Genomic DNA, 24,473 nt, shown 5'->3' with positions numbered 1-24,473 from the left:
AGATTTTATTTGCTTTCTTTTATATTTTGACAGCTAGTAAAGCAATGTTTATAAAACAATCCATGTACTCTACAAGCTTCTAATAATTTAATTTCAATCTTTCTTAGCCGTCTAATTAAAAACTAATTTTTAATCAACTTAAAAAAATTAATTCTGTTATTAAATCGGGTTTAAATATTTGTGACGAGTTCTGTGCAAGTTATATCTCTTAATCAGAGCATTTGTTAGTAAACTTTAAAATAACTTATTTTTTTTTTTTTGGCCAGGAATTCCAACTTTCTGGCCTTGGATCGGAATATACTATTTTGAGCTCGAAGAGCTCAAAAACGTGATATGTGCAACTTTGAGCGGTTAAGTATGGAATTAGCGGGAAGTTGCAGGGATGGCCTTTAGGGTCAACCGTTTTCCTAATTTTTTTTTATTTTTAACTTCCCGCTAGGAAAATCGAAGATTTTTGAAAATCGGGAAGTTATTGTTTCCACCCCGTTTTACGAAAATCGAGTTTTCATTGAATCTCGACGTTTCAAAGTCCTAGAAAGCTTCCCTGACTATTTCCGCGATGGTGTCGTGTGTGTGTGTGTGTGTGTGTGTGTGTGTGTGTGTGTGTGTGTGTGTGTGTGTGTGTGTGTGTGTGTGTGTGTGTGTGTGTGTGTGTGTGTGTGTGGATGTAAACCTCTTATAACTTTTGAACGGCTTGACTGATTCGATCGCGGTTGGTGCCATTCGAAAGGGCTTGACCAGACTTAGATTTTGAAGATAATTTGGAACGATTCGGACCGATCGATTTTGAGAAATCGCAAAAAAACTACAAAAAAAAAAGTTTTTTAAAGTGGTTCTTTTGAAATAACTTTTAAACGGCTCCACCGATCAATTCCAAAAACTAATCAGCTCTTAACATAAAAAAACCACGTCGATTACCGCCAGTCCGGTTAAAATCGGTTGATTCGTTCGTGAGTTATCGTTGACGAAAGAAAACCGAAAAAAGTGTTTTTTCGGAATTACTCCGAAATTTTTCGCTCTATTAATTTAAACTCGAAGATTCTTAATGAAGTTTAAGAACTGCGTCAAGTGCCACCAACCGCGTGAAAATCGGTTCATTCATTCAAAAGTTATTGCGATTTGAAAATTTAAAAAATAGTGTTTTATCAAACTTTTGAGCTCGAAGAGCTCAAAATCATACAAAAGCTATTTTTTGAGCTCGGAGAGCTCAAAATAATACACAAATTGTATTTATGAGCTCGGAGAGCTCAAAAACGTCATGAGTACAACGTCAAGCGTTTAGGTATAGAATGGGGGGAAGTTGCAGGGATGGCCTTCAGGGTCAACCGTTTTCCTAATTTTTTTTTTGTATTTAGTATTTTCACATATCATTGTATTATTGAAAGATTATATAGTTTCTATTACTACAGTGTAAAGTGTTACTTGCAGTTTTTTTACGAGGGACCTGTTGTTACTCTAAAAACTATAATTTTTTTACTTCTCTTTTTTCAGTGTACATCTTATGCATATATTATAATATAAATATCGATACGAATATATGACTTCGTACTTGTTTTCTTTATTGAGTTTTACCGGAATTTGTTACCGATAGTTCACGTATTTTTCGTATTTCTATATGTATCTCTTTTTTTGTTTTCATCTGGTCATTCTCCAATACTCGCGACGTTTTATTGGTGAGTATTTATTTTTACGAGAGGTTGTTCAATATCCCTTAGCCTTGGTCGTTGACATCCCAACGGCAGTAAAATCAGATTTATTTCTAGTTCGGCTCTTGACCCTCACAGAAATATTATTTAATATTTACGCATAAACCGTAGTTAACGATCGAACAAGTAAACATATTTTCGATATAACACGAATGGATACTAGTTTACGAAAATGAAATACTTTAGTGTAACCATGCGTTTTATTGCATCTCTATTTTCATTTATTAGTAAAAACGTGGTTGTGATAGCGAATGTATTTCTGTGATTAATTGTGAATACAAAAATAACTCTGGAAACGGTAAAACTATATTCATTATAATTGATAATAAATTATTATTCAAAAATTCTTTATTCAACAATAATTCAACATTTCTCGTAATTTGGAATTGAACAATCCGAAATCAGAATTTTTGATATTCAATAAAAGCTAATTTTAAACATCAACAGACTTTTTATTTTTATTAAATCCTCAATTTTTTCAGCGTCAAGTTAAAAATCCTATAAAATATAATAATAAAGTTTTTTAATAACACATAATAAAGTACAATCGTTTGAGTTAGTGATTATGTGTTTCGTATAGCATACCCTTTTTCTTATAAGAACGAAAAGATTTTCATAGTAAAGTTTAGAGGAGTTGATCCAAAAAAGCTAACAGCTTTATAACAGAAGTTATTTGACATATAATAGTTAAAAAAACGAGAATTTAAGGCAAAAGAAAAAGTCCTTTCTACCGCTATTCCAAGTTTAGTGAACCTTTAAATGTACATTTCAAGTTCAGAAAGCCTTTGCATATCTAAATTAAATAGTTATTTTTATCTTTTTACAGTTTTTTGATTAATTTAGTTTAATTACATACAAATGTAAATAATTAATAAATTCTAGTTTCTTAAAATGTAAAATATTTTTTCACCAGCATATATGGTCCTGTGGCGCAACGGATAACGCGTCTGACTACGGATCAGAAGATTCCAGGTTCGAATCCTGGCAGGATCGGTATTATTTTTTTTCGCTGGTCTATTTTCTATTCAAAATTGTAAGGAATTAATTAATTCAACTTTTAGAGAGCAATTTGCAATCCGTCCATACTTTCTTTATTAATAATTTTAGATACATGTACACAATATTTCAGTTTACATTTTAAATATAGTTAATTTTCTTATTCTTGACCGTAGCGATTATTAATTATACTGAATTATTTCGCACTTGTTATGTATTAATTTGTTTTAACTTGCATTGCAATCATATTTATATTTTTCTTCCTTATAAGGAAAAATTTCATTCCAAAAAATACTTAATCAGATAAGATTTATTATTGTGATGACTTACAACTTACTTATTTATACGCTATTTACTTAGTATTTCTGATTATTCATTGAGTATTTTGTAAAATGAGACACATCATATCTTGTTTCATTTTGTTAAGTGAATATTTAAAAAAAAAACCAAAAATTTAAATAGCGCGCTACGTGCGCGCCTTAATTTTGACCAATAAGGAATCAGATCTTATTTTTTTGCGAGTTTCGGCTATTGACTAACTTCACACTCTTATGTATTTTTACTATAGGGATAACGATTATCACTGTTATATTAAATTTGCAGCATTAGTAAAAAAAATTACTTGAACGAAGAGCGGAAATCATCATCGGTTAACCACTCCATCAAGTAATGTTTACGAGTAATGAGTACTGAACATTTTAATGGATTATAATTTTTTCGTAAATTTTATATGAGAGCAATAAAAATGCGTAATAAAACCTCTTTATAAACCTCTTTATAAGCGGCTAGAAGGCAACTGATATCTTTTTGCTGACAAACTAATTCCCTTCCATTGAATTTAATATTTTATTGCTTTGGAAAAAAAAAATTCAAGTTGTTTTGCATAAATTTGAATGAATAATTGCTATTTCTTCCGCTATCAAAGGGAAGTAATTCAAAATTCCATTACGATAGCATTCAAAATGGTTTCAATAGCCTTTTCATAGACTGCTATAATTTTTATCCATTTTTCATATCGCTCTCCTAAAGGATTTCATTGTATTTACTATTTTAAAGACCATCTAATGCAGAGAACGTAATGAAAAGTATTCAAGATGTCTTGTAATACATTAAATTTAAATAAGAAAAATATATCACTGCTCATGATTATCTATTTGAAAATATGAATTTTCAAAAAATGTTATTTGAATAATAATATTAACCTGGAAAATCTATAGATAGACAAAAAAAAAAAACTATCAAACTGAAAGTAAATTTGTTAATGGCGGTGAACACAAATCCGTTGATTTGAAAAATAATAATAATGAATAAAGAGAATAGTTTATATTATGTGTACTTTAGACTGTGCCAAATAAATCGAAGATTTTTTTTTTCGGTCCCATATCAAAATTTCGTTGAAAGTTACGAAAAAAAAATTGTACCAAAATTTGAGCGCTTTATCTTCATTTTTCAATTAGCAATCGCAAAAAGAAGAATTTTCGCCAAAAAAGGTTTTGTTTCACTTATTTTTTGGTTATAGAAAATTCAATATACCAAATATGAAAAAACCCTTGGTATGGTTTTGTAGGAAATTATATTCTCTACAAAGATGATTTTTTGTCGAATTTAAAAAATCAACAGCTTCATTTTAATGCTTCTGTAACAGTTCAACCGCGGACATTTCAACCGGAGGGTTGCGCTCGTAACTCAAAACAGCAGTTGTAGTCCAGTCAACGAATGCCTTTTCGGTTAACTTTTTTTAGCAGTCTCCGAAAATTATTATTGAGCTGTCATTCGATTTGGAATGGCATCTAGATGATTTTTGAAAAAAAATGAAGTTCCGCTTGTAAAAATTGCAAAAGTTATTTTATTTTATTTTTATTTTATTTATCAAACTGTGAACCCAACAGCTATTGCCAATAACAGGGTTCCATACAAAAATAACAATTCATACAGTATAGTGTGTAACATAGTAAAACGAAATAGATTTAGAGTATAGATTTAAGTACATAAGAAAAAAAAAAAAATAAACTGAAAAGGTACAAAATATTTCTGAAGATTATTAATATCTGGCATACAGCTTTCAAATATAGATAATATTGTAGCATAAAACGTGTTATAAAGAATATTTGGATCAGTTCGCACCAGGATCGCACCCCAGTCAATCTTAACGAGCTCATTAGTTAGTAAATCAGTATTAATTTTTTTAAATCTAAATTCAAACTCAGTAAATTCCGTACTAATATGTTCAGATAGTTAAATTGTGTTTAATTGTATACTGAGTGCTGGGTGGTGAGCGTCAAGATCAACTAGAGGCCGAGACGATCCTGACACCAAACAGGTAACATTCGAAAAGACAAGATCTAGACACCCATCATCAGCATCAGTAAGAGCAATAACATCGGCGTCAGGTAGTAAACTCGAATCATAGACGGTGGTAAATTTGGTATCAATGCCTCTACTCTTCTGATAATAGATCTCTAGTGCTAAAGAAAAGTCCCAACTCCCGGAACTGTAGGACCAATATATCAGGATAAAAATACGGTCGAAAACGGGTGATCTGGCTTACGTAAGCTACGCCTACTTTGGACACTTTACTAATAAAAATTATTTTATCATATTAAATATAAAATTTCAGAAATGAAAATATTCAGGGGCTTACGGGATAAATGAATAAACAATAATTTGCCTGGAAAAATTTTTTATCACAATTTTTCAATTAGTTATGCAATAGTTAACTAATAATTTTTTTTCTGCTTGAACATGAACATTGCAAGTGTGATAATTGTTTAACTATAAATTTGAGATTTTTTTCCTCTCTTGAAGCAATTCTTGGAAGTTTTCAGAATAGATCCCCGTTGAAAAAATGAATAAATTTTCATTTTTCAGTTTTTTGTTAATAATTTTCGTTGTTGCAAAATTAAAAACTTAAATTAATCGTCAAAAAAAAATTTTTTCTTCAAAATATTATTAATAATCCGTTTTTATGTTGTCAGAAGCTGTTTAAACATAATTTTTTAAAATATTGGTCCTACAGTTCCGAGTCGAAATTTTTTGTTAGGAAATTTCCTCCTATTCTTGAATCTTTTTTTAAATTTAATAAATCTTCATTAGTTTTTGAGATATTTTCAAAAAACTAAATTCCCTTTTTTTCAGTTAATTGTCAATAACTTTTGCAATTTTTACAAGCGGAACTTAATTTTTTTCAAAAATTATCTAGCTGCCATTCCGAATCGAATGACAGCTCAATAATAATTGTCGGAGACTGCTGAAAAAAGTTAACCGAAAAGGCACTCGTTGACTGGACTACAACTGCTGGTTTGAGTTACGGGCGCTATAGAAGAATCCGTTGACGAATAAAAATGAAAGAAAAAGATATATTTTATTAATTTTAAAGCATGAATAATTTTTAAGTCAATGAGACTTATGAATAAAAAATTACAAAAAAATTAATCTTTTTGTCTTCATTATTTTTGTTAATAAAATTATTTTTAACTTCTATAGTGACATACTACAATCAATTAAAGCATAAAAACTATTTTTTTAGATCATAAATATTCCTAGAAAAATTTTATTAGTCAGTTCTTTTCGTTAAGAAGTATATTGAATTTTCTATAACCGAAAAAAAAAGTGACAAAAAACTTTTTTTGGCGAAAATTGTTTTTTTGCGAGCGCTAACTGAAAAGTGAAGATAAAGCGCTCAAATTTTGTCACAATTTTTTTTTCGTAACTCTCAACGAAATTTTCATATGGGACCGAAAAAAAAAAATTATTGTGTGGTTTTATGAAACCACGATGAAAGTGAAACTTTGTTTGAATTGTTGACATTCAACTAAAAATTTTCAGAAAATTAATCAATTTAGGGTGATAAAATTGTGTTTTTAATCCTAACTTGATAATTGGTAAATGAAAAGGGTCAGCCTAGGGGATGTTGTCGCGATTGTGCTTATAGTCATTAACGGATCTAAATGAAATTTAGTACATATGTTACTCAGACGATTATCTCAAATGTTCAAAGATTAGCTAAGTAGGTAGTTAAGATTAGCTAAGTAGGTCAATAAGTTTAGAAATAATAGCTGTTTGAATTTTTCTGAAGATATATTATTGGTTATACTTGTTTTGGCGCGTTTAGATGAGAGTGAAATTTTTGAGCTGCGCGTGCATGATGTCCCAAAAAAGCGACATAAAGTCGGCCATCAAATATGATTAAAAATATAGATTTCTTTTATTAACTATAGTTAACTTATAAGTTAACTCATATACAGGGTAGTCGAAAAGTACCCATCGAAACGTTGTTATTTTTAAATTCGATAGAAATACCATTTAATATGAAATATATTATTCATATTATTAATCAATTCTAAAAATGGTCAATTAAATATTTTACTTTTTATTTAACTTGGTAATAATTTCTTTTTAATTAATATTTTTTTAAAAATAATAACAATTTCATGATTTAAAATACGTGAACTAAAATATAAATATTTTAGTAAGGTAAAAGCCCTAAGTAGCTGCTCATTTACCAGTACATGCTCACTCCATGTATTCACAAATATAGATATACAAATACATGGAGTGAGCATGTACTGGTACATGAGCGGCTACTGGGGCTCTAACCTTACCTATTACATTTAGGTATCTTTTTATTGAGTTCATAATTTTTTAATACAGGCTTAATCATTTTGTTTATCAAATCTAGTAATTCTATCCATATTTTTTTAAATTTATTTTATAGACCATTTTAATAATTTTTCGGAATTTTATTGAAAACAAAATCTAGTTTTGTGCTACAATATTTGGAAGTCTTTTAATTCATGTAATTAATATTATTTTTGAAAAAATATTAATTAAAAAGATATTATCAATAGGTTAAATAATTAATAATGAACTATTTTATAAGATAAATATATTTTAAATAAAAAACAAACTAAATAGTGTGGAGCACTGGCACAAATGCGTAATAGTCTATAAACTACACGGTCAGCTGCAGCGAAATATAGGCACCGCCATATTGGCCTTGGCTGTTCTGACGAGCGCCTTTCACTTTATCCCTACTCGGCAGCCGACCGTCACGCGACATGCAACACACAGACGAAAAAGTTTGAGACGATGCAATAAAAGTTTCACTTTAAAAAAAAATCTTCGATTTATTTGGCACGGTCTAGTGTATCGCTCAATATTATGCGACCTGATATAGACAGTAACTTATCGCAACCAATGTATATTCCCATTCTGGTACCATGCTCATAGATCTCAAATTAGCCAGTTTACTTGAAAAATTTTATACTGCCCAGATAAAATTCTAAAAAAGCATTCAACGAATACGCTCGGAAAATACTTTTTATAATGTGGTTAAAGACCCATTTCAAAGAAACAATTTTTCTTGATTTAATTTTTGTAAGATTATACCAGAAAAATTATTTATGAAAGAAATGGCAGAATCTCAAGAAGAACTGATTCTAATTAAATCTTATTTCCTAAAGTACAACAACCAAAAGATATGAAATTAATGAGTTTATTATTTACGAGTCAAATATGTGTTTGAAACTCAATAATGAGAGAAGATATATAGTAAGGATCACACATTTGTTAAAGATAGTTGTTATTGAGATATCTGTTCCAGTTAGTTTTGCTTGTCTAGACTAATAAGAAATTTTTGTATAACTAAGCTTCTATAAAAAGCTTTTCAAGCGTTTTACAATTAACATAAAGCCAAGAATACGTATACTTCATATACAAGTTATAACGACCAAAGTTATGTCGTGTGTTGAAGAGAAATATTTAAGCTGACATACCTCTAGTAAGGAAATCAATAGTATATTAAGAGATAAGTTCTAAAGAATTTTCATGGAATTTACATAATAGTTTTCAAGACATGCTATAATATACACCCTGATAAACAATTTGCATATCTTCCCAGATTTTCTCTACAACTTTTCATATTATGGAGATGATATAAAATATTTCAATGTTTGTTCACTTATCATCTTTGTTTCACGTAATAAAATAATACTCACCGAATTTTTGACAGTAATAATCTATGTAATTAAGAGAATAAGTAAAATTTTGTGATGGGTATGTATTTATTTTAAAAGGGATTTTCGCAGTTAAATTTGGTGCCGTTTTACAATTTTATAAATTTTTTGGTGATAATGTATTTTTTGTAAGGTTTTGGAGCAGTTTTGAATAGTTTGTTGGTTTTATAAGTTTATTCCATCACATTTTTCATAAATTATTGTTAATGAATTCTTTCATAGCAATCTTATTGTTTGAATTTGTTCTAAAAGTGTCAAACTTATGTAATGTAGAACACACACATATATTTATATATATCTAATATATAAAATTCTCGTGTCACAATGTTTGTTCCCATACTCCTCCGAAACAGCTTGACCGATTCTCATGAAATTTTTTATGCATATTCAGTAAGCCTGAGAATCGGCTACTATCTATTTTTCGAACCTCTAAGTGATAAGGGGTGTTCACCCCAAAAATTTTTTTTTTATTTTTTCGATAAATTTTTTTTTTTTTTTTAATTTTTTTATTATGTGGCATCAAAAAATACATACAACTCTAAATTTGCACTTTTTTATAACCAACCCTTGCTTTTTAATAGTCATTTTCATAATTTTATCATTTTCTATCCCGCTCGATAACATCAATTATTATCACTTGGTAATTTATCCCCTCCATGTGTCTACCGGTGTCACTTCTCACCCTGTAAACAGCACGGAGTAGGGATGTTACCTCTACAGTTTTCGGCTATTATTAGTGTTTATGCTTCAAGCGTAGTAGTTAAACATTTTTACTATCTCAGTGTAACTCCCGTATCAAATATATTCTCGAGTAACTTTATTATTTATTTATTAATAACTAATATTATTGAATATGATTAATTATTAATAACTAATAAAATTATTAATTTTTAGTGTAAATCGCACGATCAGTTAATTAAGTGACTTATATAACCTCTAAAATACTCAACACGTGTCACGAGTTCCCGCAAACAATGGCTATTGAGTTGTAAGTATAAATTATTTTTTACGTTTATTATAAAATCAAAAATTATTCTTTCTTATTTATAACGAAAATATTGTTGGGAATGGTGAAAAACGAATTCGGTGAAAGTTAGATTTTTATTACAATTGGGAAATTTTTTTTTGTGTTTACTTATAAGAGCTCTAACTTCGACAGAATTTTTTTTCACTATTTCTAACAATATGTATTTTCGATATAATTAAGAAACATAAAATTTTTCGCTTTCGTGAAACTATCTAATTTTTACATGTATATTTAATGTAATCAAAGATAAAATAAATGATTAATATAATAATTAAATAATTCAATCAGTTCTATTCATGTGTGTTTTGTATTGTACAGTGAACAATGCCAACAAAACGCAAAGGGGCCAATTTGAGCCGTGATACAAATAAATCTAGAAGCATTCGGAATAGAAGAGCCCAAAGAACCGAAGAACAAGTTCAGGAAGAAAATACTGGAGCGCGTGTGAGAATGGCGCAATTGCGTCAAGAACAATCAGACGATACACGAGCTGAACGCAATGAAGTCATGAGATTAGAACAACGACAATCACACCATCAACCCGACCAGAAATTTAAGTTCGGCGGTGGTTCGTTTCGAATTAGGCATGCCGAATTCCAAGTTCGCGCCGAACCAGGAAGCCAAAGTTGGCCCACGTCCCGGAAGTAACGCAGTCGCGAGTTTGGGCCTAACTTGGCTTCCGACTTAGGCGGTGGTTTGGAAACCACACTTGCTGGTGACTATCTAAGCTTCATTCGTCCCGAATTTGGCTACCTAACTAGGCAGCAATTCAGGAACTAAATTCGCACGGAAGAATCCAAATTGAATCCTTTTTTTGTTTTTAGCTATTTTTATTATAAAGCAAAAATTAATAATAATTAATGCTTATTTTTTTTAATTTACTTTTTAAATTTTAAATATAAATATCGACTTTAGGACAAAATTTTTTAAATATTAAGTAAACAAAAAAAATTTTTTTTTTTTTATTTAGTATTATTTTTTTTTATATTTTCGGTCATTTTTTTCGCTTTTTAGGGTTTTTCTTACTATGAAGAAGTTTTTTTTGATTGGTCGATTTTATGGGTCAAGGGGGGAGGAGATGATGGAGTTAGATACATTAGTCATACACAACACTTAAATTTACCTCACACTCGCCTTAAGAATAATTATAATTAATAATTATTAATTATTAAAAATTTTACATGTCGAACGCGAGACTCGAACACTGGACCCGACGCACGAGAGCCCTATACCATACCGCGACGCTACGCCGATGATGAGCGACCTCTTGCCTCAAGATACTTATAAGCCCGACACTTCGGCAAACATTCGGTTACCGTTGCAACGGTCGAGTTAGGAATTCCGATATTATACCTAAGTGAGGACCTGCCACAGACTTACCTAGTCAAGTTTCATTTTGATAGACCAAGCTTCAGAATACAGGTTGCCGTTATTTCATAACAGTTTGGCAATCCATGACATACCGAACTTAGGCATTTCCACTGTTTTGCCTAAAGAAGCTCGATCGTGGTATGCCAAGTTTCGGTAAACCTTTGGTTACCGTTATTTCATAACAGTTTGGCAATCCATAACATACCGAACTTAGGCATTTCCACAGTTTTGCCTAAAGAAGCTCGATCGTCGTATGCCAAGTTTCGGTAAACCTTTGGTTACCGTTATTTCATAACAGTTTGGCAATCCATGATATACCGAACTCAGGCATTTCCACAGGTTTGCCTAAGTAAGCCCGAGCTTGGTGAACTAAACTTCGGTAAGCCTTTGGTTACCGTTATTTCGTACTATTTAGGCAATCCATGATATCCCGAACTTAGGTATTGCCACAGGTTTGCCTAAATGAGCCCGAGCTTGGTGAACCAAACTTCGGTAAACCTTTAGTTACCGTTATTTTGTACTAATTAGGCAATCCATTATATGCCGAACTTAGGCAGTGCTAAACTATTACGAGATTACATCGAATGTGGAATTCTTTTGGCATACCAATGTTCGGCTTGCCTAATTTAAAATAAATAAGATCCGAATTGGGCTAGCCTAAATTCGGAAAGCCAACTTCGCCCCGAACTGATTTTTCGGCATACCTCACTAAAATTCTAGTCGGGTAGTTACTGTTCGGTAAGCTTTTGGTTACCGTTATCTCGTATCAGTTTGGCAATTCATGGCGTACCGAACTTAGGCATTGTCACAGGTTTGCCTAAATGGGCCCGAGCTTGGTGAATCGAACTTTGGTAAGCCTCTTTGGTTGCCGTTATTTCATAACAGTTTGGCAATCCATAACATACCGAACTTAGGCATTTCCACAGTTTTGCCTAAAGAAGCTCGATCGTCGTATGCCAAGTTTCGGTAAACCTTTGGTTACCGTTATTTCATAACAGTTTGGCAACCCATGAAATGCCGAACTTAGGCATTACCATAGGTTTTCGGAAGTGAGCCCGAATTTGGTGAACCAAACTTCGGTAAGCCTTTGGTTACTGTTATTTCATAACAGTTTGGCAATCCATGTTATACCGAACTTAGGTATTGCCGCAGGTTTGCCTAAGTGAGCCCGAGCTTGGTGAACCAAACTTCGGTAAACCTTTGGTTACCGTTATTTCGTACTAATTAGGCAATCCATGATATGCCGAACTTAGGCAATGCCAAACTATTACGAGATTACATCGAATGTGGAATTCTTTTGGCATACCAATGTTCGGCTTGCCTATTTTAAAACAAATAAGATCCGAATTGGGCTAGCCTAAGTTCGGAAAGCCAACTTCGCCCCGAACTGATTTTTCGACATGCCTCACTAAAATTCTAGTCGGGAAGTTTGTTTGTATTAGCTAAAGACGGGCTAACAAAAAATATTGTTCACGCTGCAGCATTAAGAGATTAATATTATGTAATTAATTAATTATACAAATAATTATTACTTTTAATAAATTAAAACAATTAATGTTTGGTGTTTTGTTATTTTTAAACAACATTCCCTCATCGTTCACAGCGCTCCAGGCCTTTTTCACTCATATTCCACATCCTTATACACTTCCAATAAGTTAGTAATTTTTTTTCGACACTAGAAATTCTCTAGAAATTATTCACATGGCAAAACAACATTTGCCGGGTCAGCTAGTATATATATACAGAGTGTCCCAGAAGTAACGGACGCCATTGTAGCATCTGATAAACAAAATAATTCTGAGACGAAAAGTCCTTAGCCATTTTTTAATCAGACGCATAGATAATTAATTATTAATTAAAATAACGTCCTTCTATGAGTTAGAGAGAAAGCACTAGTGTCAAGTCAAGTGCGTTCCAACGAAGACGCTTGCACGTGTGAATGTGTAAGTAAATATGTGTGACTACGTTAGCTATAGAAACTAGTTAGTCATACAGTTAGTTGTGTCTTTGTTTGGCACATATTTTACTGGACACTGGCGCTCTCTCTCTCTAACAAATAAAGAGACGTTATTTTTAATTAATAATTAATTATCTATGCGGTTAATTGAAAAATGGCTAAGGACTTTTCGTCTCAGAATTATTTTTTTCATCAGATGCTACAATGGCATCCGTGACTTTTGGGACACCCTGTATATATATATACAGACTTACTGACATCATCGTAAAAATAGTCAGGAAAACTTCTTAGGGCTTCAAAACGTCGAGACCTGTTGAAACCTCGACTTTTGCAAAGCAGGGTAAAACCGATAACTTCCCGATTTCTGGAAAATCGTTGATTTTCTTAGCGGGAAGTTAAAAATTTTAATAAGTTCAACAAATATTTTTATTTCTGACAGTATTCTTTTTTATCAATTTTATGGATAGGATCATTGTCACAGACGATTTATAATTTAAAAAAATGTTGAAGTCTTGGTTTTTAGGCTCTAGTAGAACATACTTAAGCATGCAATACCTAAATATAAATGAAATTTATACAGACACTTCTATAAGTTATGTATTTATGTTTCTATAAAATGATCTGGTACAGATGCAGCTCATTAACAAAATATCAATTTCACCTTTCCAAATAAATCTATTCATCTTTTTCAAACTATACAATGTAGCACGGCGTGTTATACTTTCATGGATCAGCAAATAAGCTTCAAAAAGATAAGTATTCAACACAAAATGTATCTGGAATTCTAAACTTTAATACACGATAACTTGGTTAATACACGATAACTCCGGTGGAACTATTATACAATAGATATGAACTAAAAATGTATTGTTAACACCAGCTTCAGCATCTCTGTAATATGATAAAAATCATTTATGTTTTTTGTGTGTCAAAAACAAATAAATCAACTAGCAACGGTTTTCCTAGTTGGACGATTAAAAAATTACAAAAAAATCGATACGTGAAATAACCTGAATGACATGGGGTAATTAAACATTGAAACTTGCGTCACAACCATCAATCATTGTGGGTTAAAATCAGTTATCAAAATACATTTGCAGAGATGAAGAAAATGATTGTATTTCATTTTAACATCAATGTTCTTATACAACTGAAGGACAATATGAAGGGAATTAGGTTTGATATAAAGAAACATTTAGCGCAACCTTAAACACTCTATACATTTTGTGTAATCTTTTAGACGTCTAATGACAGTCAGCAAAAGAGAAAAGGCATTTGCAGGTCTTGTTGCTTACATAAGCTGCTGAAAGGACTGCGACCTCAGATAAGCTAATAAATGTCTTTAATGAATAATAAGAGACCTGGTCCAATTTGTATTGCATTTGCATTGGACAACGTCTTGGACGTAATTTATAGACCTCTACCTAACAGTGACTTTCTCTGCTGCGTAAATCAGTATGAGGCAGTGACCGAGCAACAAACTATTCAATGTTCATCGCTTGCTTTCATCCGACTTATAAGATAACATCAAATTAAGCCTGATGATGTTTTCTGGAGTGACGTTACTTCAATATGAATTTTGTAAGTCAAATTGGAATGTTGGGTCACAATGCGGATTAGGGTTATTCAAAAAAAAAAAAATACTTTTCAAATTTCTTCTCACAAACAAATTGAAAAGTTCAATTCAACTTCCCCCTAACAAAATTAATAATTTTCAAAATTTGAGAAATTCAACTTTCAGTCTGATTTTTGAAAATCAAATCTATATCAAATTTCTGCGTAGAAAAGTATAAATTATATAAGTATATCAAATAGTATTCATAAAGTAATATGAAATCACTATTTAAAATAATTTTCCGATTACTTTTATATCAACTTCAATGTAAACTGTTCTTATCGAAAAAGGCCAATTATATAACTTTTCAACTGACACCTTTATCTATTGATTATATAGTTACTTGAAGTTATTAACTTATATCTTGGCCCATTAGCTCAGTTGGTTAGAGCGTCGTGCAGTCTTAACATGGATGCCGTACTGTACACATCGTGTCCTGTACCTACCACATGTTTTTGATAAAAAATTGATTGCATTGTGCAGTGAATTTGTTATAAAGTGTCTCAAAAATACATTACGAACTGATAAAGTGAATAGTCGTGAGTTTTAGTTTTATATGTGTCACTAAAAAACACTTTTATAAAGCGAATAAATACTGACAAAGTCTTTGCCAATATGGCTGGCGTGCCGCATACACTGGCGAATAGCCAAAGCCTAAAGCGCAAAGCACAAGCAGAGCTCGTTGCGCCTAAAAACAGCACAAAAAAATACCATTCATGGTCAGAAACTCTTTTTCTCTAGAGGAATCTTATAAAAAATGGGAGAAAACACAAAAAGATAATACTAATAAACAAACAAATATTACGCCTAATCTTAAAACGTCGGATAGACATAACTCTCTACCCAATGTCGATAAAGAAGGCTTCCAGTATCCAAAAAATCCTGTCAAGATCAACTCCGGTATCACTCTACAGACGGCGCCAGCTGATACTGCAAACCAATATCAAGTTCTTGACACTGATGAACGCATCATAAATAGCGGAAAAGAAACTGACACCATGGAAACGGATCATGGAACTGATGAAACCAACGAACAATTGAAGACAACACATGATACTTCGGTATCGCATCCCAGAACACAGAGACAACAAATGCTAAAACATACAGACCACCTACCATCTTCGTACAAGGTGAAAAAGCAATCGACACAATTCAAGCATAGAGAATCGCTAACATTGATTAAGAAACTTTCTCAATAACAATGTCTAAAGGCCAACACCAAATCCAAGCCAAAAACCAGCTAAGCTTTGAAAAAATTAAAGAGGTTCTCATAGCTAACAATTTTAATTTCTACTCTTTCACTCCAAAAAATGAAAAACTTAAATCCTTACTCCTCAAAGGTATGAGCCCGGACGTAACTACATATAGTTTTTAAAGATCTAACAGAGAAAAACATCCCCTCTGTAGTATTTAAAAAAATCTCAGAATTAAAGTTTATGCGTGACGATGAACCCAGAAGACATCTGATCGTACAGGTAACACAAATTAGCAGTCTGAAAGAATTGTTTAAAATTCGACAAGTGCTCAATCTAAAAGCTAGATGGGAGCGACTACGAAGAAACAGAGCACTCCAGTGCAGAAAGTGCCAACTAGAGACAAGTTCAAGTGCGCAAACTGTGGTAAAAATGGACACCCAGCAAGCTACGCAGGCTGTCGATTCATGAAATTTAAAAAGATTAGCAGAAATCAAGCACGAACACAAAAAAACAAGTCACTTGAAAGAAATATCGAGGCGATATATCGTGAAGTGACTCCACAAAATTCTTATGCTAATGCCATGAGACCTTCAAGGGACCCTTTCCCTCCACTAAAGCATAGAAACCAGACCAACTTTCAACCGTTCCAGGGAGGACCTCCGCCGCCACCTGCAACCGAGAATACGAGGTCTCAAGCTTACAGATTACAGCCTGAATATCACCAGCAACAATCACAATGGCCCCGTGATGAAAATCCACAGCAACAAAACTGGGCTAACATTACAAATCAAATTAGTGAACTAACAAATGTTATCAAAGAAATGAGTATCAACATCAATAGAAGTATCAACGAGAATACACGAAAAATTAATTTCCTTTTTGGCTACTTCAACGTCAGTTATGAATAATAAGCCAACAGTTGATAACGAAACAAGTGAAACTAGTGAACCGCAAGGTATACTAACAACCTTAAAATTTATGGCTATAAATGCTAACAGCTTACAACACAATGTACGCAGATTTGAACTACACAATAGATTAGAACAATATAATCCTGATATTGTATTAATATCTGAAACTAAACTCAACAGTTCTCACTATATACTTTCTCATAAATATAAAGTCATCAGAACAGATCGCCCGAACTCTAAACAAGGCGGAGGTACGGCGATTCTGATTAAAAATCATATCAAGCACCAAGTCATTAGATATCCATCTTCTTTAAAAAACGAAACACTAGAATTCACTATAATTCAGCTACTTCAGAACACAGATTCCAACAAAAAAATATTTATCATCAGCAGCTATGCTACAAATTCAAATAGAAAAACATTTATACAAGAGCTGGATGATAAATATGCGATGTTCTACAACGTCTAGATCTAAGCAATGCAGATCACTTTTTCATTCTAGCGGGCGACCTAAATGCCCGCAGGATGGAATAGGGAGATACTCATCCCAAACTTAGATGGGTCGACTTCACCTATTCAAAAGCCATGTCTACTAGAGACAAAATGGATGATCATCGACTAGATGACAAATATTGGTCGCTCACCAGTGAATCCAAACACCGCAAGGAGCTCAGAAGAAGAATACACCCGAGTAGTGTAGTGTGATAGTAATTTAAGGACTGTAAATTTTTGTACATAATTAGTTTTAGTCTTAGTTTTAGTTATTTATTATATTATTTATTTAGTTTTTAAGCTTAAAAATGAAACTAGTGAACAAAAGTGGTTTTTTAACGATAACTTTCCACTTAAAATTTCATTATTAAAGAAAATAGAATATTCATAAATCGTAACATTAATTATTTAAGTAACGAGAGTACAAAAAAACACTAAATTAATTTAGGAAAAACGGATAGGCACCAGCCGCTCCAATCAAGGAGACCAGCGGCCTACACAATGGAAATAATTTTATATTATTATCTTAGACTCTTAAGGCTATTTTTTATGTTATGTTATGCGGCCTAAACTGTATTGAAAAATGTATTTATCAAAGCAAATAAACTTCTTTAAAAAAAAAAAAAAAAGTTAGAGCGTCGTGCTAATAACGCGAAGGTCGTAGGTTCGATCCCCCCATGGGCCAATTTTTTTTTCTATTTCTTTTTTAGTTATAACTCATCAGTAGCTTATACAAACACTTCAATCACATTAATAGAAATATTTTTCCCTTAGTTACGAAAACTAATGCAATAGTAAAATTTCGTTGAATACCTACAGACAAATGGGTTATTTTGAGTCTAGAAGAATAAAATAATAAAAAAGTTAATGGACTTAAAAATGCAATTTAGAAAAATTAGATGAGTTATTTCATTCAAAAGTTATGCTCAAAAAAAACCGCCAAAATATGAATTTTTAGGATTTTTAAAATTTTGAAACTTTGTAATTTCTGAACTACTTGAACGATTAAGCTCATCTTTGAACTTGACCTTAGTAATCGTCTAAAAATTAAGTATGCAGAGTTTGGAAAAGATTCATTATGAATTGGAGATGCTATCGTCCAGACAAGCAGTGTTATATCGTGTGTATATATATAAATGTATGTCGTAGACAGATCGTGAAATTAGACAGTTCGTGAACTGTCTAGACATTTCATGAACTATAGCTCGATCGTGTAATGGTCCATTAGTTATACGAAGTGGCTAAAATTTTTAAGCAGTTCATGAAATACAATTAGGCCTTAGACAGATCGTGTAATGTTCCAGGCTTACATGAAATGTCTAAATTTTTTAGACAATCCATGAAATGTCTAATAGCTATTTTGCCGATGGTGTAATATTTCTAAAGCAAAGAAATATCTTAAAATAAGTCAAATTTCGCGCTCAACAACACACAGCGTCATGCACTTTTACGACAAAGAGTTGCAAATAAATAAAAAAATTCGAACGATTTTATGTTTTGTGTTTTGTAAATAAATAAAAAATGAAATTTTATCTATAAATAAATAACAGTGGCTGCTCAGTTGGAGGTATGAATAACATTCCATGCTTGTAAAGGTGGACCATCTTATGAACTCCGCTGTCCATCTTACGGGATCAAATAAATTATTTTATTTTATGAGACATTTTATATGAAACATAATTTTTTAACTTCCCGCTAAGAAAATTGAAAATTTTCAAAAATCGGGAAGTTATTGGTTTTACCCCGTTTTTTGAAAATCGAGTTTTCAACGGATGTTGACGCTTTGAGGTCCTAGGAAGCCTCCCCGAACGTTTCCGCGGTGATGTCCGTATGTCTGTATGTCTGTATGTAATATATATATGTATGTATGTGTGTGTGTGTGTGTGTGTGTGTGTGTGTGTGTGTGTGTGTGTGTGTGTGTGTGTGTGTGTGTGTGTGTGTGTGTGTGTGTGTGTGTGGCCGTATGTAAACCTCTCATAACTTTTGAAAGTCTCGACCGATTTCATCGCGGTTGGTGCCATTCGAAAAAGCTTGACCAAACTTAGATTTTGAATACAATTTAGACCGATTCGAACCGGTAGATTTTGAAAAATCTCAAAAAAACTACAAAAAAAATTCTTTTCAAATGTGGTTTTTTAGGAATTACTTTTAAACGGCTTTACTGATCAATTCCAAAAACTAATCAGCTCTTAACATCAAAAAACCACGTCGATCGCCGCTAACTCGGTTAAAATCGGTTGATTCGTTCGTGAGTTATCGATGTCGAAAAAAAACCGAAAAAAATGTTTTTTCGGAATTACATCGAAATTCCTTCTTCGATTGATTGAAACTTAAAAATTTTGTATGAAGCCTGAAAAACTGCGTTGAATGCCACCAACCGCGTGAAAATCGGTTTATTCATTCAAAAATTATTGCGGTTTTAAAATTTAAGAAATAGTGTTTTATTAAACTTTTACCAGATTTTTGAGCTCGGAGAGCTCAAAATGACACGAAAATTATATTTTTGAACTCAAAAACGTAGTAAGTGCAATTTTGAGCGCTTAAATATGAAATTAGCGGGAAGTTGCAGGGATGGCCTTTAGGGTCAACCGTTTTTCGAATTTTTTTTTTTTTTTTTTTTTTAGAATATCTTATTTCTTTTTAGTTGTCTCCTTATTGGGAATCCGTTATTCCTAGATATTATACCATCGGCAAAACAGCTATTAAACATTTCATGGTGTCTAAAAAATTTAGACATTCCCATGTAGGAACTGCCAGAGTTGAATGACGGGGCCTTGCCTGACCCAGTACTGCGCAACCAATATTAGCCCATGCTTGGGCCAACACTGGGTAATCATCCTTGGTCAACCCAATGATTACCCGAGCCTTAGCCAAAACTAGGAAGCTTAGCCATGGCCGTTGAATGACAACCCAGTCTGGACTTGAGCCAGAATTGGGTAACCTAGCCTTGGCCATTTAATGGAAAATCCAAACTTAATTAATCATTAGGGAAGAAGGGGGTCAATTGAACCAAAAAAATTAGGAAAACGGTTGACCCTGAAGGCCATCCCTGCAACTCCCCGCTAATTCCATCCTTAAATGCTCGAAATTGTCCTAATTACGTTTTTGAGCTCTTCGAGTTCAAAAATCTGATGAAAGTTCAATAAAACACTTTTTCTTGAAGTTTCAATCCGCAATAACTTTTTAATGAATGGACCAATTTTCATGTGGTTGGCGACAATCAACGTAGTTTTTGAAGCTTCATAATGAACCTTTAAGTTTTGATTACTCAAACTAGTAATTTCGGAATAAATCCGAAAAAACACTCTTCTCCGTTTTTTTTTTCGACAACGATAACTCATGAACGAATCGACCGGGCTGGCGGCAATCGACGTGGTTTTTCAATGTCAAGAGCTAAATAGTTTTTGGAATCGATCGGTCAAGCCGTTTAAAAGTGATTCCAAAAAAACCACATTTAAAAAAATGCAGTATTCACTTTATTTCTATAATTAGTAAAAATTAGGTCTAAATCAGCAGTCAAATGATCTAGACTTGCGTTAGCTCTACACCAAAATTATAATAAAAAAATTCTTTTTTATCATTTTTTATCAAATGGCATGAGCCAGACTTGAAAATTAACTATGGCCCAGTCCTGGTAACTAGGCATGGACCAGACTTGAAAATTAACTGTGGCCCAATCCTGGTAACCAGGTATGGGCTAATCCTGGTAAACAGGCATGGGCCAGTCGTGGTAACCAGCCTTGGCCCATCGTTATCATTCCAGACTTCTACCAAGACTGGAATAACGCTGGCTTACAAGCCTGACTTAGAGTTCTGTATAGTTAGGCCAGGTCTGGGCCTACCATACTTTCCTACATGGGTTTCATGTAATTCTGGAATGAAACACGATCTGTTTAAGACCTACTTGCATTTCATAAACTATCTTAAAATTTTAGCTACTTCGTGTAACTGATGGACCATTACACGATTTGGCTGCACGATCTATCTACGACATACGTATGTATGTAAATATACATATATAAATATATATACATATATAAATTTATAAATACATGCATAAACTTTTGAACCATATATATTTTTTGAATCAGCTCAACGAACTGAATCAGGAAATAGCAAAATTTTTCGAAAGTTCCGCCATGAGAACAAATGCAATAGTTAGATTTCTATGAAATCTACTAAAAAATGTAAATTGTACAGAAAAAAAACCCTCTTTGAAAGCTTCCATTATAAAGGTGATCGTCTATACTTAATGTTGCCGAAAAAAATTTAATAAAGAGCATAGAAGTTTATGTACGAAAGCTAATAATAATATTTGAATTTTTGTCTGATAATCAGCACAGTTTCTGATCAAATTGTCGTAAAATAATGCTTTTTTGAAGTGATTCAGTTTGTTGAAATAAAATTAACTTTGAATGCATCTACTATAGAAGTAGAATTTGAGAAACTATTTTTTTGTCACCTGCATTTCTTCAGTTCTAACCCTTTTATGAGTGATGCTCATGATAGATCTAATCTTTAAATAGTAATTACAAAAAACTTTATACTGGTTAATCCGTGATTCACTCACTAAATTTTAAACCATGTCATTTATATATCCACATTTTTAGTATATAGAAAATAATTAAAAGCTTAAAAGTTTTATTTTCTCGCGAACAAGGTAAATCAAATTCATAATCTATGTCAGCGTATTATGTGCGTGACAATACCAAGTCCATAGGAATATTCCGATAATTTTTGGTATCCTTCGTCTTGTACGACATGCACGCTGGAAGGATTTACGATCAATAAAGTAACAATAACGATGGCAAAACAAGCAAACGAGCAGCTGCACGGACCACAGCATTGTACTTTTGCGACATTCGCACGCCAAGATATTCTTAGCACACCTAGTATTACCGTTCGAACATATATCTATGTATACAAATGAAAATATATATCTATACACATACTCACGTGTATATGTGAGTTTATATTTAGCCTTGCATTTACCTCATAGCGAATGAATACCTGTGCGACACATTTTATGACGATGAATAACATACCGCGAAGCTCATAGTTGCTCATGTATCTACGTAGATTTTAAAGAACTCACAATACAAAAAGCAAGCGACAGAGTACTGAGAGTTCACATAAAACTCAATACAACATGACTTTCTTACTACTCGTAATAAGCTTTTGAGTATTTTGCCGTCCACAATCTATGACTTGCAAGATTTTTTTTTTCACCCTTCTCGTTACATTGTACATTTTATCACTTTCTACAAAACAAACTTTATTATAGTTCTGAGTATATGCATCTCTTGAAAACATACATACCTTAGAATTCTTAGCTAATTTATAAATTATCAATTAAATAGCTAATTTTTTTTTTAACGTCATTTATCTTAGTTTTAAAAAATTATTCAGTGTGTATCAAAATAATATGCCAAACTCCAAAATGTTTCGTTCCAACTATGAATTCTTATGCATACATGCGGGTCTTTATTCTCAAGTACTTACTTTTATGAATTTCTGGCCGCTGAGGCCTTAAATGCATTCCCTTGTTTTCCTCAACCCGGGCACTCATCCGGTTCAGCTTAAATATTTTCCGTTTTTACTTTCTCTTTTTTTAACTTCCCGCTAAGAAAATCGAAGATTTTCAAAAATCGGGAAGTTATTGTTTTTACCCCGTTTTTCGAAAATCGAGTTTTCATCAGATCTCAACGTTTTGAAGTTCTAGAAAGCTTCCCTGACTATTTCCGCGGTGGTGTCTGAATGCATGAGTATGAGTGTGTGTGTGTGTGGGGGGGGGGGGTGTAAACCTCTCATAACTTTTGTAACGGCTTGACCGATTTCATCGCGGTTGGCACCATTCAAAAGGTACCATTACTGCACTGATAGAAGGATTTGTTGATAGTTAAAAATATTTGTTAATATTTAACACATCATTTATTAGAAACCGCTTTTTAGTCCTTAACAAATATTTCTTAGTATTTGAAAAGATTTATTGATATTTAATGAACGAATATCAGATTTATTAAATACAAATAAATCATTTTAAATGCTAAGAAATATTTTTTTAATACTAAAAAGTGGTCTCTAATAAATGATTTGTGAACTATCAACAAATATTTTTTAATACAAATAAATCCTTCTATCAGTGTGACCAAACTTAGATTTTGAATACAATTTGGGTTGATTTGGACCGATAGATTTTGAAAAATCTTAAAATAAACTGCGGAAAAAAATTTTTTTAAATGTGGTTTTTTGGAATAACTTTTAAACCACTTTACCGATCAATTCCAAAAACGGATTAGCTCTTAACCTCAAAAAACCACGTTGATCGCCGCCAAGCCGGTCAAAATTGCTTAATTCGTTTGTGAGTTATCGTTGACAAAAGAAAACCGAAAAAAAGTGTTTTTTCGGAATTACTTCGAAATTCCTAGTTCGATCAATTTAAACTTAAATATACTTTATGAAGCTTAAGAAACCGCGTCGAATGTCGGCAACCACGTGAAAATCAGTTCATTCATTCAAAAGTTATTGTGATTTAACAATTCAAAAAATAGTGTTTTACTAAACATCAATCAGACTTTTGAACTCGAAGAGCTCATAATGATCCAAAAATTATATTTTTGAGCTCGAAGAGCTCAAAAACGTAATAAGTGCAATTGTAAGCGCTTAAGTATGGAATTAGCGGGAAATTGCAGGGATGGCCTTTAGGGTGACCCGTTTTCCTTATTTTTTATATATGTAATATTTTTGTCAACGCTTTTTCTCAAGAATATTTTTCAGAATCCTTACCACCAATTACAAAAATAAAAAGAGTCTCTGTACGCTGGAGTTCTAAAAACTCTTCGGTAAGCGTCAGTCTTTACCAATTTTTCGACCACGTAACTTCAAAATACCTCTTTTCAATATTCTACCTATTTCCCCAGTTGGTTCAAAATTGTCAGTTTATTTGTGGTGATTTATTCACATCAGTGTACATAGTGTGTTTCATCACTCGTTCGATTTATCAATCATCAAGGACTACTATCCAACGTCTCAAGGCAGCTCCAGTCGCCAAAAGAGTTTCTATCACCTGGAACTTTTCAAAACTCAGCACAACAACCTATTGTATACATCAAATCAACTCCACACGTAATTGCTACAGTATTTTGTCTCTAAACAAAATACTCAAAGGTATGTACAAACTACAATTGG

At 32.4% G+C, this 24,473-nt stretch overlaps 1 non-coding gene across 1 annotated transcript; it reads left to right on the top strand.

Annotated features, from left to right (window-relative positions):
• Positions 1 to 2,626: 2,626 nt before the first annotated feature.
• Trnar-acg lies at positions 2,627 to 2,699 on the top strand. Its single transcript has one exon. It is a non-coding gene; the product is annotated as a tRNA-Arg (tRNA).
• Positions 2,700 to 24,473: the final 21,774 nt, after the last annotated feature.

Source organism: Cotesia glomerata, linkage group LG1 (genome assembly GCF_020080835.1).
Source record: "Cotesia glomerata isolate CgM1 linkage group LG1, MPM_Cglom_v2.3, whole genome shotgun sequence".
NCBI classification, from domain to species: Eukaryota; Metazoa; Arthropoda; class Insecta; order Hymenoptera; family Braconidae; genus Cotesia; species Cotesia glomerata.
The sequence above is the reverse complement of the archived record's forward strand: the minus strand, read 5'-3'. Positions and strand labels throughout refer to the sequence as shown.